The 12,332-nt window shown below is 40.9% G+C and overlaps 1 protein-coding gene across 3 annotated transcripts in view; it reads right to left on the minus strand.

The window, feature by feature from the left end:
* Positions 1–12,332, minus strand: part of LOC140726363 (limbin-like) — a 212,798-nt gene that overhangs the window by 15,207 nt on the left and 185,259 nt on the right. The gene's annotated exons all lie outside the window — the stretch shown is intronic.

Below are 12,332 nucleotides of genomic sequence, written 5' to 3' on the forward strand. Positions count from 1 at the left end.
TTTGAAAGATCATTTCCAATGCCATCACAATCTCAGACGCTACCTCTTTCAGAACCCTAGGGTGCAGTTCATCTGGTCCGGGTGACTTGCGTACTTTTAGGTCTTTCAGCTTTTTGACCACCTTCTCTCTTGTAATAGTAACTGCACCCACTTCTCTTCCTTTGCACACTGCAACATCAGGCATACTACTAGTACCTTCCACAGTGAAGACTGATGTAAAATACTCATTTAGTTTATCAGCCATCTCCTTGTCCCCCATTATTATTTCTCTTGCCTCATTTTATAGTGGTCCTGTATCCACTCTCATTTCTCCTTTATTTTTAATATACTTGAAAAAACTTCCACTATCCACTTTGATATTATTTGCTAGCCTGCTTTCGTATTTCACCTTTTCCATTCTAATAATTTTCTTAGTTGCTCTCTGTAGGTTTTCAAAAACTTTCCAATCCTCTATCTTCCCACTAATTTTTGCTTTGTTGTATACCCTTTCTTTTGCTTTTACAATAGCTTTGCCTTCCCTTGTCAGCCAAGGTTGTGCTATTTTGAGTATTTCTTCATTTTTGGAATACACATGTCCTGCATCTTCCTTATTTTCCCCAGAAACGCACGCCACTGCTGCTCTGCTGACATCTCTGCCAGCAGCTCCTACCAATTTACTTTGGCCAGCTCCTTTCTCATACCACTGTGATTTCCCTTACTGTACTCCACTGAAATGCTGCTACATCAGACTTTACTTTCTCCCTATCAAATTTCAAGTTGAACTTAATCATATTGTGATCACTGGTTCCTAAGGTTCTTTTACCTTAAGCTCCCTAATCACCTGCAGTTTATTATACAGCACCCAATCCAGTACAGCTGATCTGCTAGTAGGCTCAATGACAAACTGCGCTAAAAAGCCATCTCTTAGGCACTCAACAAACTCACTGTCTTGAGATCCATTATCAATCTGATCTTCTCAATCGACCTGCATGTTAAAATCTCCCATGACTACCATAACATTGCCCTTTTGACTCGCCTTTTCTATTTTCTGTTGTAATCTGTCGTCCACATCCCAGCTACTGTTGGGAGGCCTGTATATAACAGTCATCAGGGTCCTTTTACCCTTGCAGTTTCTTAACTCAACCCACAAGGATTCAACATTTTCCGACCCTACGTCACATCTTCCTACTGATTTGATGCCATTCTTTACCAGCAGAGCTATGCCACCCCTTCTGCCTACCTCCTTATCCCTCCGATATAATGTGTAACCTTGGAAATTCAGCTCCCAACTACAACCATCCTTCAGCCACAATTCAATAATGGCCTCAACATCATACCTAGAAATCTGTAATAGTGCAACAAGATCATCCACCTTATTTCTTATACTCTACGTATTGAGATATAGCACTTTGAGTACCATATTTGTTATCCTTTCTGATTCTACATCCATAATGATTTGATACTCAGCCTGTTGGCTGCAAATAGGTCCTGTCATCTGCCTACCCTTCCTGACAGGCTGACTGCACATTATCTTTTTTTTTTAACCATGCATCCTATCCTGAGTCCCTTCACTCCGGTTCCCACCCCTCTGCCAAATTAGTTTAAAACCTCCCCAACAACTCTAAGAAACCTGCTGGTGAGAAGATTGGTCGCCCTCGGCTTCAGGTGCAAATTATCACTTTTGAACAGCTCATACCTCCCTCGGAACAGATCCCAATGATCCAAGAGCCTGAAGCCCTGCTCTCTGCACCAGCTTCTCAGCCACAAACTTATCTGCCAAATCATCCTGTTTCTACCCTCACTGGTGTGTGGCACATGCAGCAATCCAGAAATTACTACCTGGGAGGTCCTGCTTCTCAGCTTTCTACCCAGCTCTCTAAATTCTTTTTTCAGCATCTCATTGCTTTTCCTTCCTATGTCATTGGTACCAATATGTACCGAGACGTGTGGCTGCTCCCCCTCCCTCTCCAAAATGTTGTGGATGTGATCTGAGACATCCCTGATCCTGGCAGCTGGAAGGCAACCTGTTCACGTCCACAGAATCTCCTGTCTGTTCCCCTCACTATTGAGTCCTATATCACTATCACTCCTTTATCTCTCTCTCTTTCCCTTCTGCACCATGGTCCCATGCTCAATGCTTGCAACCTGGCTGCCATGGCATTCTCCTGGGAGGTCATGCCCCACACAAGTATCCAAAGAGGTATACAGTACTTGTTTTTGAGGGCAATGGCCACAGGGGTGCTCTGCTCTAACTGTCTATTTCCATTTCTCCTGATGGTCCCCCAGCTACTCACCTCTTGCGACTTTGGGGTAACTACTTCCCTGTAACTCTGATCGATTATCTCCTCACTCTCCCATACAAGCCAAAAGTCATCCAGCTGCTGCTCCGGATCCCTAACACGGTCTTCAAAGAGCTACAGCCGGATGCACTTCACGCAGATGTAGTTCCCCGGGAGACTCTGGGTCTCCTAGTTCTCCAACATCTGGCACTAAGAACACACCACAGCCATTTAAATGGTACAGTAAGATAGGAGAAAAAAGATAAAAAGGAAACCTTAACAAACAGTTTACACAGAGCTGACGGCCTCTTCTGAGCCAACGCCTGTCGCTTCTACTCCCGCCACCGGCCTACTCCCAACAATGGCTGCCCCAACAATGGCGCTCTGCTTATCTTTTCTGTTCTTTTATTTAGTTCATAGAGCTCTGTTGATAGGCCCCATACAATGGACAAACACCTGCGAAGCTCTCTTTTTAAATAACTGCTGCCAACCTGCGAGAAACACCCCTTCCCTGTAGAGCTCTGTTGACACCACTGATAGGCCTCGTCCACAATAATTCATTTCATGAGTCAGATGTATTAACCTTGGAGGAGAGATAGCATAACATCCATTTTGCTCTTGGGTTGTACTATCATGTCTCTTCAAAGTGTACTCCTTCCACTTCACCAAAGCAACTTTAACCATTGTTAAAGAATGTCTTCCCTTGTGATAATGTTCATCTTCTCTCTTCTCTGCAGCTTTAACGCCAACCCCTTCCACTGCTGTGGTGCCAAATTGAACAAATTCCTCAACTTTACACTAAAGAGCGTCAGTCACCTGACAGACAATTATCAGAATGGTACCAGGGTGACACTATACAGGTACCTGTCAAAGCCCCTTATCATTCGGGTGTAGTCATGACTTTCAAAACCACAGAGAGAGTTATCTAGAATGACGATCAAGCTTAGAAGTCTTCTGGAGCAGCTGTGTGACTCCTTCATACTGAGCTTATGATTAAGCTCTTCACAGGACCTGTGTGACATGCAGTTCCTTGGGTGATACAACTAATAATCTGAAGAGCACATCATTCTCCTTTCCTGCTTGCTCTCATTTCAGTGGCGTACAAAGGTTACAATGACTGGAAATTACATAATTAGTCCTGAGAAGTGTTCATTACAGTGATGATAAAGGCCAAATACCAAAATCTTCACAATTCCCTGGGTAGATGGAGACTGCTTAAAGGTTTCGCATGAAAGAAAAAGTCAAAATTTCATAGCCACAGTAATTTTTAATCAAACTTAATTTTCAGCCTCACAGTCTCCCTACTTAAACAAACTTCTGCAGCGTCTAGACACAGCTGCATCTCAGATTTCTTATCCTAACTTCCCTCCAGTGTATTGTCATTGTAAAGGTAAGAAAATCACGACTGCACTTCTCTCAGACGTCTTTAAACGTTTAGGTTCACAGGGGGCAGAATTATAAATTCACTTGCAATGTCTTTGAATGAAGGCTGACATTTCAATTTTCTGTATCTTTCTTTGAGCCACTAAGAAATTTTGCTCTTATTTTAGGCCACAGAAACACAAAATTATTTTAACATCTGGAAAAGATTGTTAAAGATTAATGTCTAAAACTTTTTCCTACTTTTTAGACCTATAAAAAGAGTACTGTGTGTCAATCTAATGATGTTTAAAGAAGTTACATAAAGATGACACTTTTTCCTTAAGGTCCAAAACATTAGAGTTGGCTGAATTTTGTCGTGTAACATCACAGCGTTTCACTTTCAGATTTTGGTATGGATTTGATATAAGCGCAATGATTTACAGCCGTCTGCACTTAGTTTCAAAGCTGTGGCTGGGGGAATCAGTCCATATATTCAATCATGATAGAGAAGGAGGCCATTCAGCTCATAAAGTCTGTGCTTGCTCTCAGAGCAATCCCATCAATCCCATTCTCCTACTTTCCTTATTTCCTTGTAACCTATTCTCTCTGAGATCACATTTACTCTCTCCCAAATTCTCACAACAACAACTACACCAGGGGCGATTTATGGTTGCCAATTGCCCTACCAACCACTGCTTCTTTGGGATGTGTGAGGAAGTTAGAGTACCCTGGGGAAAACTCACAAAATAACAGCAGATGCATGCAATTTCCACAAAGGATCAAAGCTGGTCTCAGTAGGTAACATGCAGAAGCACTACCTACTGCATCAGTGTGATGTCCATATGGATTGTGTGGCCTCCATCAGTTGTGGTCGACCATGGGTACTGCGCCTCTGGTAGTCTCTGGTTTGTCAAGTAGCGTCAGCTGCGGCTATTGAGGCCGATCCTGGAATCGTAGGCTCTGCCACAGTGGCTGCATGTGTAGGGTGTTGTGGAATTGTTGTCCGCCGTGCTCTCTGTTTAGCTCTCCGCTCCTCAAACTGACTCAGGATCACTCTTTCGCCTTGCTCTAGGTGTTGCTGAAGAGTACCTCGCCATTTGTTGCGGTCATCTGCTGTATCCTCCCAGCACTCTGTGTTGATTTTTAAGGCTTTCATGCCATGCTTGCAGAGGTCCTTGAAGCAAAGCTGGGGTCTACCAACGTTCCTCTTGCCTGTTGCTAGTTCTCCGTAGAGGATGCCCTTTGGCAGTCTACCATCCTTCATACGATGGACATGGCCCAGCAGTCTGCGTTGTCTTAAAAGCGTACTTCAAATGGTTGTCACAATGATGGAGGAAGGAGGAAGAGTGCTTCCATTGGGCAAGAGTGACTAAGAAGAGCACAAGGAGTAGGAAACATTTTTGTGCTAGGAGGACAGAGTCACTCATGAGGTAAACAGAAGTGATAGAGGACTTATTGATTAGGGAGGTTCTATGAACAAGAACAAGATTCCCAGATGGTTTGTTGCCTTCTAGTTGTCAGGGTTAGGGGCATGTCAGATAAAGATCACAGCTTTCTTAAGAGGGAGGGTGAGCAGCCAGAGGTTGTGATCCAGATTGGTACCAATGACATGGGTAAAATAGGTTACGAGGTCCTGCAAAATGAGCTCAGGAAGTTAGGTGCCAAGTTAAAGGACAGAACCTCCAGGGTTGTGATCTCAGGATTGCTACCAATGCCATGTACTAGTGAGACCAGAAATAAGAAGATCATACAGTTTACTGTGTGGCTGATGAGTTGGTGCAGGACGGAGGGCTTCAGATTTTTGGATCATTGGGCTCTATTCCAGGGAGGGTGTTAGCTGTACAGAAGGGTCAATTTGTACCTGAACTGGAGGGGGCATAATACTCTACTGGGAAGATTTGCTGGTTCTGTATGGAGGGGGGATTCAGGGGGTGGGAACTAGAGTGCCAGAAGAGATAGTACAGTGGTTGTGACAACGATTTGTTAAGCCTGCCGAAGGGTTTCAGCACAAAATGTCAACTTGTCTCTTTTCCTAGATGTTGCCTGGCCTGCTGAGTTCCTCCAGCATTTTGTGTGTGTTCCTCAGATTTCCAGTACCTGCAGATTTTCTCTTATTTGTGTTAAGCCTACATTCAAGGTTAGAAATCTGAAGGTTGAGCATGGTGGGTCTGATGTACTGAGCTGTGTATAATTCAAGGCAAGGAGTATGCCATATGTGCTTAGGGCACAGATCAGCACGTAGAATTATGATATTGAACCCATTAGTGAGATTTGGTTGCGGGAGAGGCAGGAATGGCAGTTCAAAGTTCCAAGAGTTCCATTCTTTTACATGTGATAAAGCAAGAAGGATTAAAGGAGGAGGGGGACTAGTCAGGGAAAATGACACAGCAGTGCTCAGTCATGACAGACTAGAGATCTTGTCTAGTTGTCCTAGCAGAGATATTTGAAACATCCTTAGCCACGAGTGAGGATCAGAGGATAGCTAATGATGTTCTGTTGTTTAAAGAAGGCTCTTGACAGCATCATGAAATTATAGGTCTGTGAGCCTGACATCAGTAGAAGGAAAGTTATTGTAAGGTATTCTAAGGGACTGTGTATTTAAGTATTTAGATAGACAGGGACTGATTAGTGATAGTCATCATGGCTTAATGCGTGTTAAATCGGGTTTATCAAATCTTACAGCACTTTTCAAGAAAGTTACCAGGAGAGTTGATGAAAGCAAGCCAATGGATGTCGTCTACATAGCCTTTGACAAAGTCTTGCATGGGATGTTGGTCAAGAAGGTTCAGTCGTTTGGCATTCATGATGAAGTAGTAAACTGGATTAAACTTTGGCTTCATGAGAGACCCTGAGAGTGGTGGTAGATGGTTGACTGTCTGAATAGAGACCTGTGACTAGTGGTGTACCACAGGGACTGGTGCTGGATCTGTTGTAGTTTGTCATCTATATTGATGATCAGGATGTTAATATGGTAAACAGGATCAGCAAATTCGTGGTTAATACCAAGATTGGAGGTGTAGTGGATAATGAGGAAGACCATCAAAGCTTACAATGGGATATGGACCATCTGGAAAAATGGCTAGAAAAATGGCAGATGGAATTTAATGTAGACAAGTGTGAGGTGTTGCACTTCAGGAGAACCAACAGGGTAGGTCTTACACAGTAAGTGGTAGGGCACTGAGGAGTATAGTAGAAGAAAGGGATCTGGCAATACAGATCCATAATTCCTTGAAAATGGTGTCACATGCACTGTTGTAAAGAGAGCTTTTGGCATGTTAAACTTTTTAAATCAATGTATGAAATACAGTGGTTGGGATGTAATATTGAAATTGTGTATGATGTTGGTGTGCTCTAATTTGGGGTATTGTGATCACCTACCTACAGGAAAGATTAAAAATGATTGAAACAGTGCAGAGACAATTTACAAAGATATTGGTAGGACTTGAGCACCAAGTTATCAGGAAAGATTGAACTTTATTCAGAGCAAAATTAAGCTGGCATGAGTGTGAATCTGTATTTGAAGTCATAGCTCACAGATCTTGGTGAGGACCATCTTGTGAAGTCCTTGCTCCTCAGTGATATAGGCAAATAATATGTGCAAAAAAAAAGGCTTCTAGGTGTGATAGCACACTGTTGAAATACCCACTTCATTAGCAGCATGTATACATGGAGGAAAATTGCGGGCTTTGAGATTAGTGTGCCAAAATACAGAACTTGGCAATGATTTTCTGATGAAATTCCATCATACAGTACACTAAACCTTTGGAGCCAGTTAGTTTTTGCTTTGTCTGTTTCAGATGGATTTTCCTTAGAGATTATCCCCTATTCATATCTTCATGTGTTTGTAATCTTTTAAGAGAAAGTTAACAAAAGCTCTGTTGACATTTAAGCATATCACTTCAGCTGTTCTAATGCCAAGAAGCTCTCTAATTCTCCTGGTGAAATAGAGTAAATATGTCTGACAAAATCTCTCATTCTGACTGGCTCCCTAAACCACTTTCGATTATACCTTTTACTAGGATGCCCTTCAAAGCTTTGTCTATAATAGATTAGTGGTTTGATATTCTGCATATTTCAATAGGATCCCTTTGTAAAGTGAATGCTACTGGGCCAGATCACACTGGACCTATCCATGCACCCTTTATCATCTGTACCAAATGTGGAGGAACTAATCTTGCTGTCCATCCATATCGTTAAGTTGGACAGCACAATGTCAGCAGTTAATCTCTCAAATCACATTCGCAATTCTTAGCAAAAGGCAAAGGTGTGGATGAAGCTTTTCCTTGTTGCTGCTGTGGAGCAGTATTTACACACTTTAAGTGTCCTTATCATTGCTTTAAAAAAGTTAATTAAGGAAACATTACACTACAACAGGTGTAGCAAACCTAAGGCATGCAGTCCAAGGTGACACTTAGTGCTACCCCTCAATTCTTTAATCACACCCATAACAAAAAGATACATAATGATTATCCTTACTTCCAAATGAAACAGTGAATGAATTTTACAACACAAAAGCCGTGAGATATTCCCATAGGATATGTTTCACCTTAACTTGCTGCCAGTTCAACTGTTAGAAGAACATGTGAAGTTCGATGATATGTTTTTATGTACCATTATTAATAGTAAAACAATGAATACACATAAATAAGCAACAGAACTCATCTCTTATCCTTAAAATAATCCATAATTATTGTTAGTAATTAACTAGTCACTGATAATCCCTGTTCAAAATTACCATGTTTTAGAAGATGATCACAATTTTGGCGCATGCCCTTGAAAAGGTTCACCACCCCTCTACAGTGAAATAACTTATTTTCCCATTTCTCAGCTCTCAATTGAAAAGAACGGGGGCTCCAATTCATTATCAGGTGCACAGGATTGCAGTGACGACCTTGCCTGTGTAATGCTGTGGAAAACCCAGCAAGGGTAGGAACCACATCAAATGCAGTGAAAGAACCTAGAGCTAGATGTCAAAGAATCTGTCAGAAAATCCCAGCGTATTATAGACCAATGTTAAATCACAGACCTATTTTTGCAGAATGGCTCTGAACAATGGTTGAATGCTATTCCCTTCTCTTCATTCATACAACTTGTATCCTCAGGATGATGTTTCCATTCTAGGATATCAGAGATGTATCTTTTTTTAAAAAAAAGAAAACAGGATTTCCCTTCCACCACCACTGATGTTGCTCTCATCTATGTCTCCTCCATTTCTCCTACATATGCCTTCGCTTCATCCTCACCTCGTTACAACAGTGATAGGGTTTCCCTTTTCCTCACCTACCACTCCATGAGCCTCCATATCCAGTCCATCATTCTCCATAACTTCCACCACCTCCAACAGGATCCTACCACTAAGCACATCTTTCCCTCCCCTTACTTCCGCTCTCCATGGGATTATTTGCTGATGACACCAGTGTAGTAGGCTGAATCAAAAGTAATTACAAATCAGCATATAGGAGGGAGACTGAAAATTTGGCTGAGTGGTACCACAACAAGCACTCCTCAATGTCAGCAAGACCAGAAGCTGACCATTGACTTTGGAGGTCAATGAGCCAGTCCTCATCGGGTAAACCACAGTGAAGAGAGTCAGTATCTTTAAATTCCTCAGTGTTATAACTTCGGAGAGTCTGTCCTGGGCCCAGTACTTATGTAAATACCATTACAAAGAAATCACAGCAGTGCCTCTACTTCCTTAGGAGTTTGCAAAGATTCAGCATGACATCTAAAACTTTGACAAACTTCTTTGGATGTGTATATTGAACGTATAATTGACTGGTTGCATCACGGCCCAGTATGGAAATACCTGCATACTTGAATGGGAAGTCCCACAGGAAGTAGAGGATTTGGCCCAGTCCATCATGATACTGGATATTAAGGAGTTAATTTTGTATTTTTTGTATCTTTGGATCATTTCATAAGAAGCAGTCCTTTGTAGCTCTTCTCATTCCTATTTTACCTCCTGTTACCAATATATTTGTCAAAATGCTTGGCAATCTTTTCAGCATTCTCTACCATCTTAATAGTATTTCCATTTTATTTATTAATCTTGATTTTATATTTATTCAACTTGCAGGATACACTGTTGTTTGCAAGGCTGGCATTTATTGCCATTGCTTAATTACATTTGAAAATAGTGTTTAGACTCATTTGAACCACTACACTAGCTCTGCTGATGGCATTCCTCATGTTGTAGGGTAGGGACTTCCAGGCTTTATACTCAGCTAAGGTGTTGATTTGCAAGATAGTTGCAGTACTGTGTAGAATTCGTTAGGCCAGAGTTTTGTTTTGTGTCTATGCTATGGAGCAGGGTTATCAGTTTTTAAATGTCTCTGACACTGAAAAGGAAAACAGTATTTTTAAAAACATTAAGACATGTAGCATAGATTAAAAATAACTAAAATATTTTATATATCTGCAGATCTTACTCCTCTCCAACAACAAGTTGCAAGAAACAGAAGCAGCATGCCTTTGAGAGCCACCTACAGTATATTCCTACCAATTTACATGTTCTGTAAATCCCTTGAATTTATAAGTTTTATCAATATCTACAGCTTTCCAGGGTGGTGAAATTCAATTGTTTAACCCCCCAACATTTTTTTTATCTTAATGTAAAGTAACCAATTCCTTTTACAAGACAATTCCCCCTATAAAGTTCCATATGCTTAAGATTTACAATCTAATGAACTTCCACTGATTACAACTATCTTTTTCCTTGTTAGCTTGCGAAAATTCAGCATGCCATCTAAAAAACTGACAAACTTCAATAGATCTGTGGTTGAGAGTGCATCAACTACCATAGCTGGTATAGAAACAACAATGCCCTCGAACAGAAAAATCTACAAAAAGTAGTGCATATGGCCCAGTCCATCATGGGTAAAGTTCTCCCACCACTGAGCACATCCACATGGAGTGCTATCGCAGGAAAGCAGTCTCCATCAACAAGAACACCCACCTTCCAGGCCATGTTTTCTTTTTGCTTCTGCCATCATAATGATGACACAAGAACCTCACCACCAGCTTCTTGAAGAATTAGTGCCCTTCAACTATCAGGCTCGTGAACTGGTGGGGATTACTTCACTTGCCCATCACTGAACTGTTCCCACAACCTATGGTTTCACTTTCAAGGATTCTTCATCTCATGTTCTTGATAATGCTTATTTGTTACTGTTTGTTTAATTTTCTTCTAAGCTCAAGCTGGTAAAACCTGTGGTAGGGGTATAGCCAAGCACACTAATTTCTCAATTGCTAGGAACCTTTCGACTATTCTAGTGGTGTTTAGTCTTGTGGCTCTCTGGAGATTTAGATAAATATTGCTGTGCAGGCCTAATTGTTTAATGCTATTGAGTAGTGACTTCGGGAAGATATCAGTTGTAGATATTACTATTGGGATGATGTATACCCAGTTCATGTTCCATAATCTTTCAATTTCCTTTTTAAATTCATCATATTTCTGGTGATATCCACTTATTGATTTCTGTAAGTTATGTGTTTTGAATGGTTATATCTATTAAGTAAGTTGTTCTTGGTTGTTTATCCTGGAGTATTATAGATTCTCTTATCTGTAATAGTGGATTAGTCATAATACAATTTGTAGGACTTGGACTTTAAAACTGGATCCAGAGTAGGGTATGGTGGTTTTTTATAAGTTTGTATTTTAAAGCAGGATTTTGGTAAATGATGCTTGCCACCTGATTGTGCCTGTGTAAGTAATCAGATTGAGCTTAGTGCTGCAGGATCCTAAGGTGTTGGATTGCTTCTGGTTTCTCTTGACCTTTTCTGCATTTGTCACCTTGAAATTGTTGGTCTTTTTATTATGTATTTTTGATCATTTTTTATGTTAACCACCAGATCGTGTATTGCCGCAAAGAACCTCTCTGTGTCTGGGAAGAGGTTTCTTACTCTGACCTGGTTATTCTACACTTCCTTGTTGACATCCAGTCCGCTCAAATCATGGGGATGTTTTCCATGGAGGATCATGTTCTTTCAGTGGTTAACATTTTCTTCTGTATTGATAACTGCGTCATTTTTCAGGATTGTGCTTTAAGGTTTAGTGCTGTGTACTTCTTATCAGAATTGTACATGCTCACCTGGAGTGCTGAATCCTGTTTATTATTATTATTATTATTATTTCTTTTTTGTATTTGCACATTGATTCATTTTCTGTTCTGTTGGGTGCAGTCTTACACTGATTCTATTGTGTTTCTTGCACTTACTGTGAATGTGCGTAAGAAAAAGAATTTCAGTGCTCTATATGGTGACAATAATGTACTTCGGTAATAAATTTAATTTGTCCTTTGTGATTTCACTGTATGTTTCAATATTTTGATGTATATGTGATAAATAAAGCTAATCTTCAGATTGCTGTTCGTTACCGCACCTCATGATGGAATTGATGGCTTTGAGGACAGTTTGCGGATAGGTGGAGGGGTGGGTGGTGTTGAAGCAGGGAGTCTGCAGGAGGACTTGGACAGATGAGAAGAATGGAAAAGCAGTGGCAGATGGAATGGTGGAGGGAAGTGTATGGTCATGCACGTTGATAGAAGGAGTAAAGGTGTAGACTATTTTCTAAATGGGGAACAGTTCTGAAATCAGAAGTGGAAAGGGACTTGGGAATCCAAGTGCAGGATTCTCTAAAGGTTGCAGGTTGAGTAAGTGCTGAGGAAGGCAAATGCAATGTTAGCGTCCATTTCAAGAGGACTAGAATATAAA

Source organism: Hemitrygon akajei, chromosome 4 (assembly GCF_048418815.1).
Source record: "Hemitrygon akajei chromosome 4, sHemAka1.3, whole genome shotgun sequence".
Classification (NCBI taxonomy): domain Eukaryota; kingdom Metazoa; phylum Chordata; class Chondrichthyes; order Myliobatiformes; family Dasyatidae; genus Hemitrygon; species Hemitrygon akajei.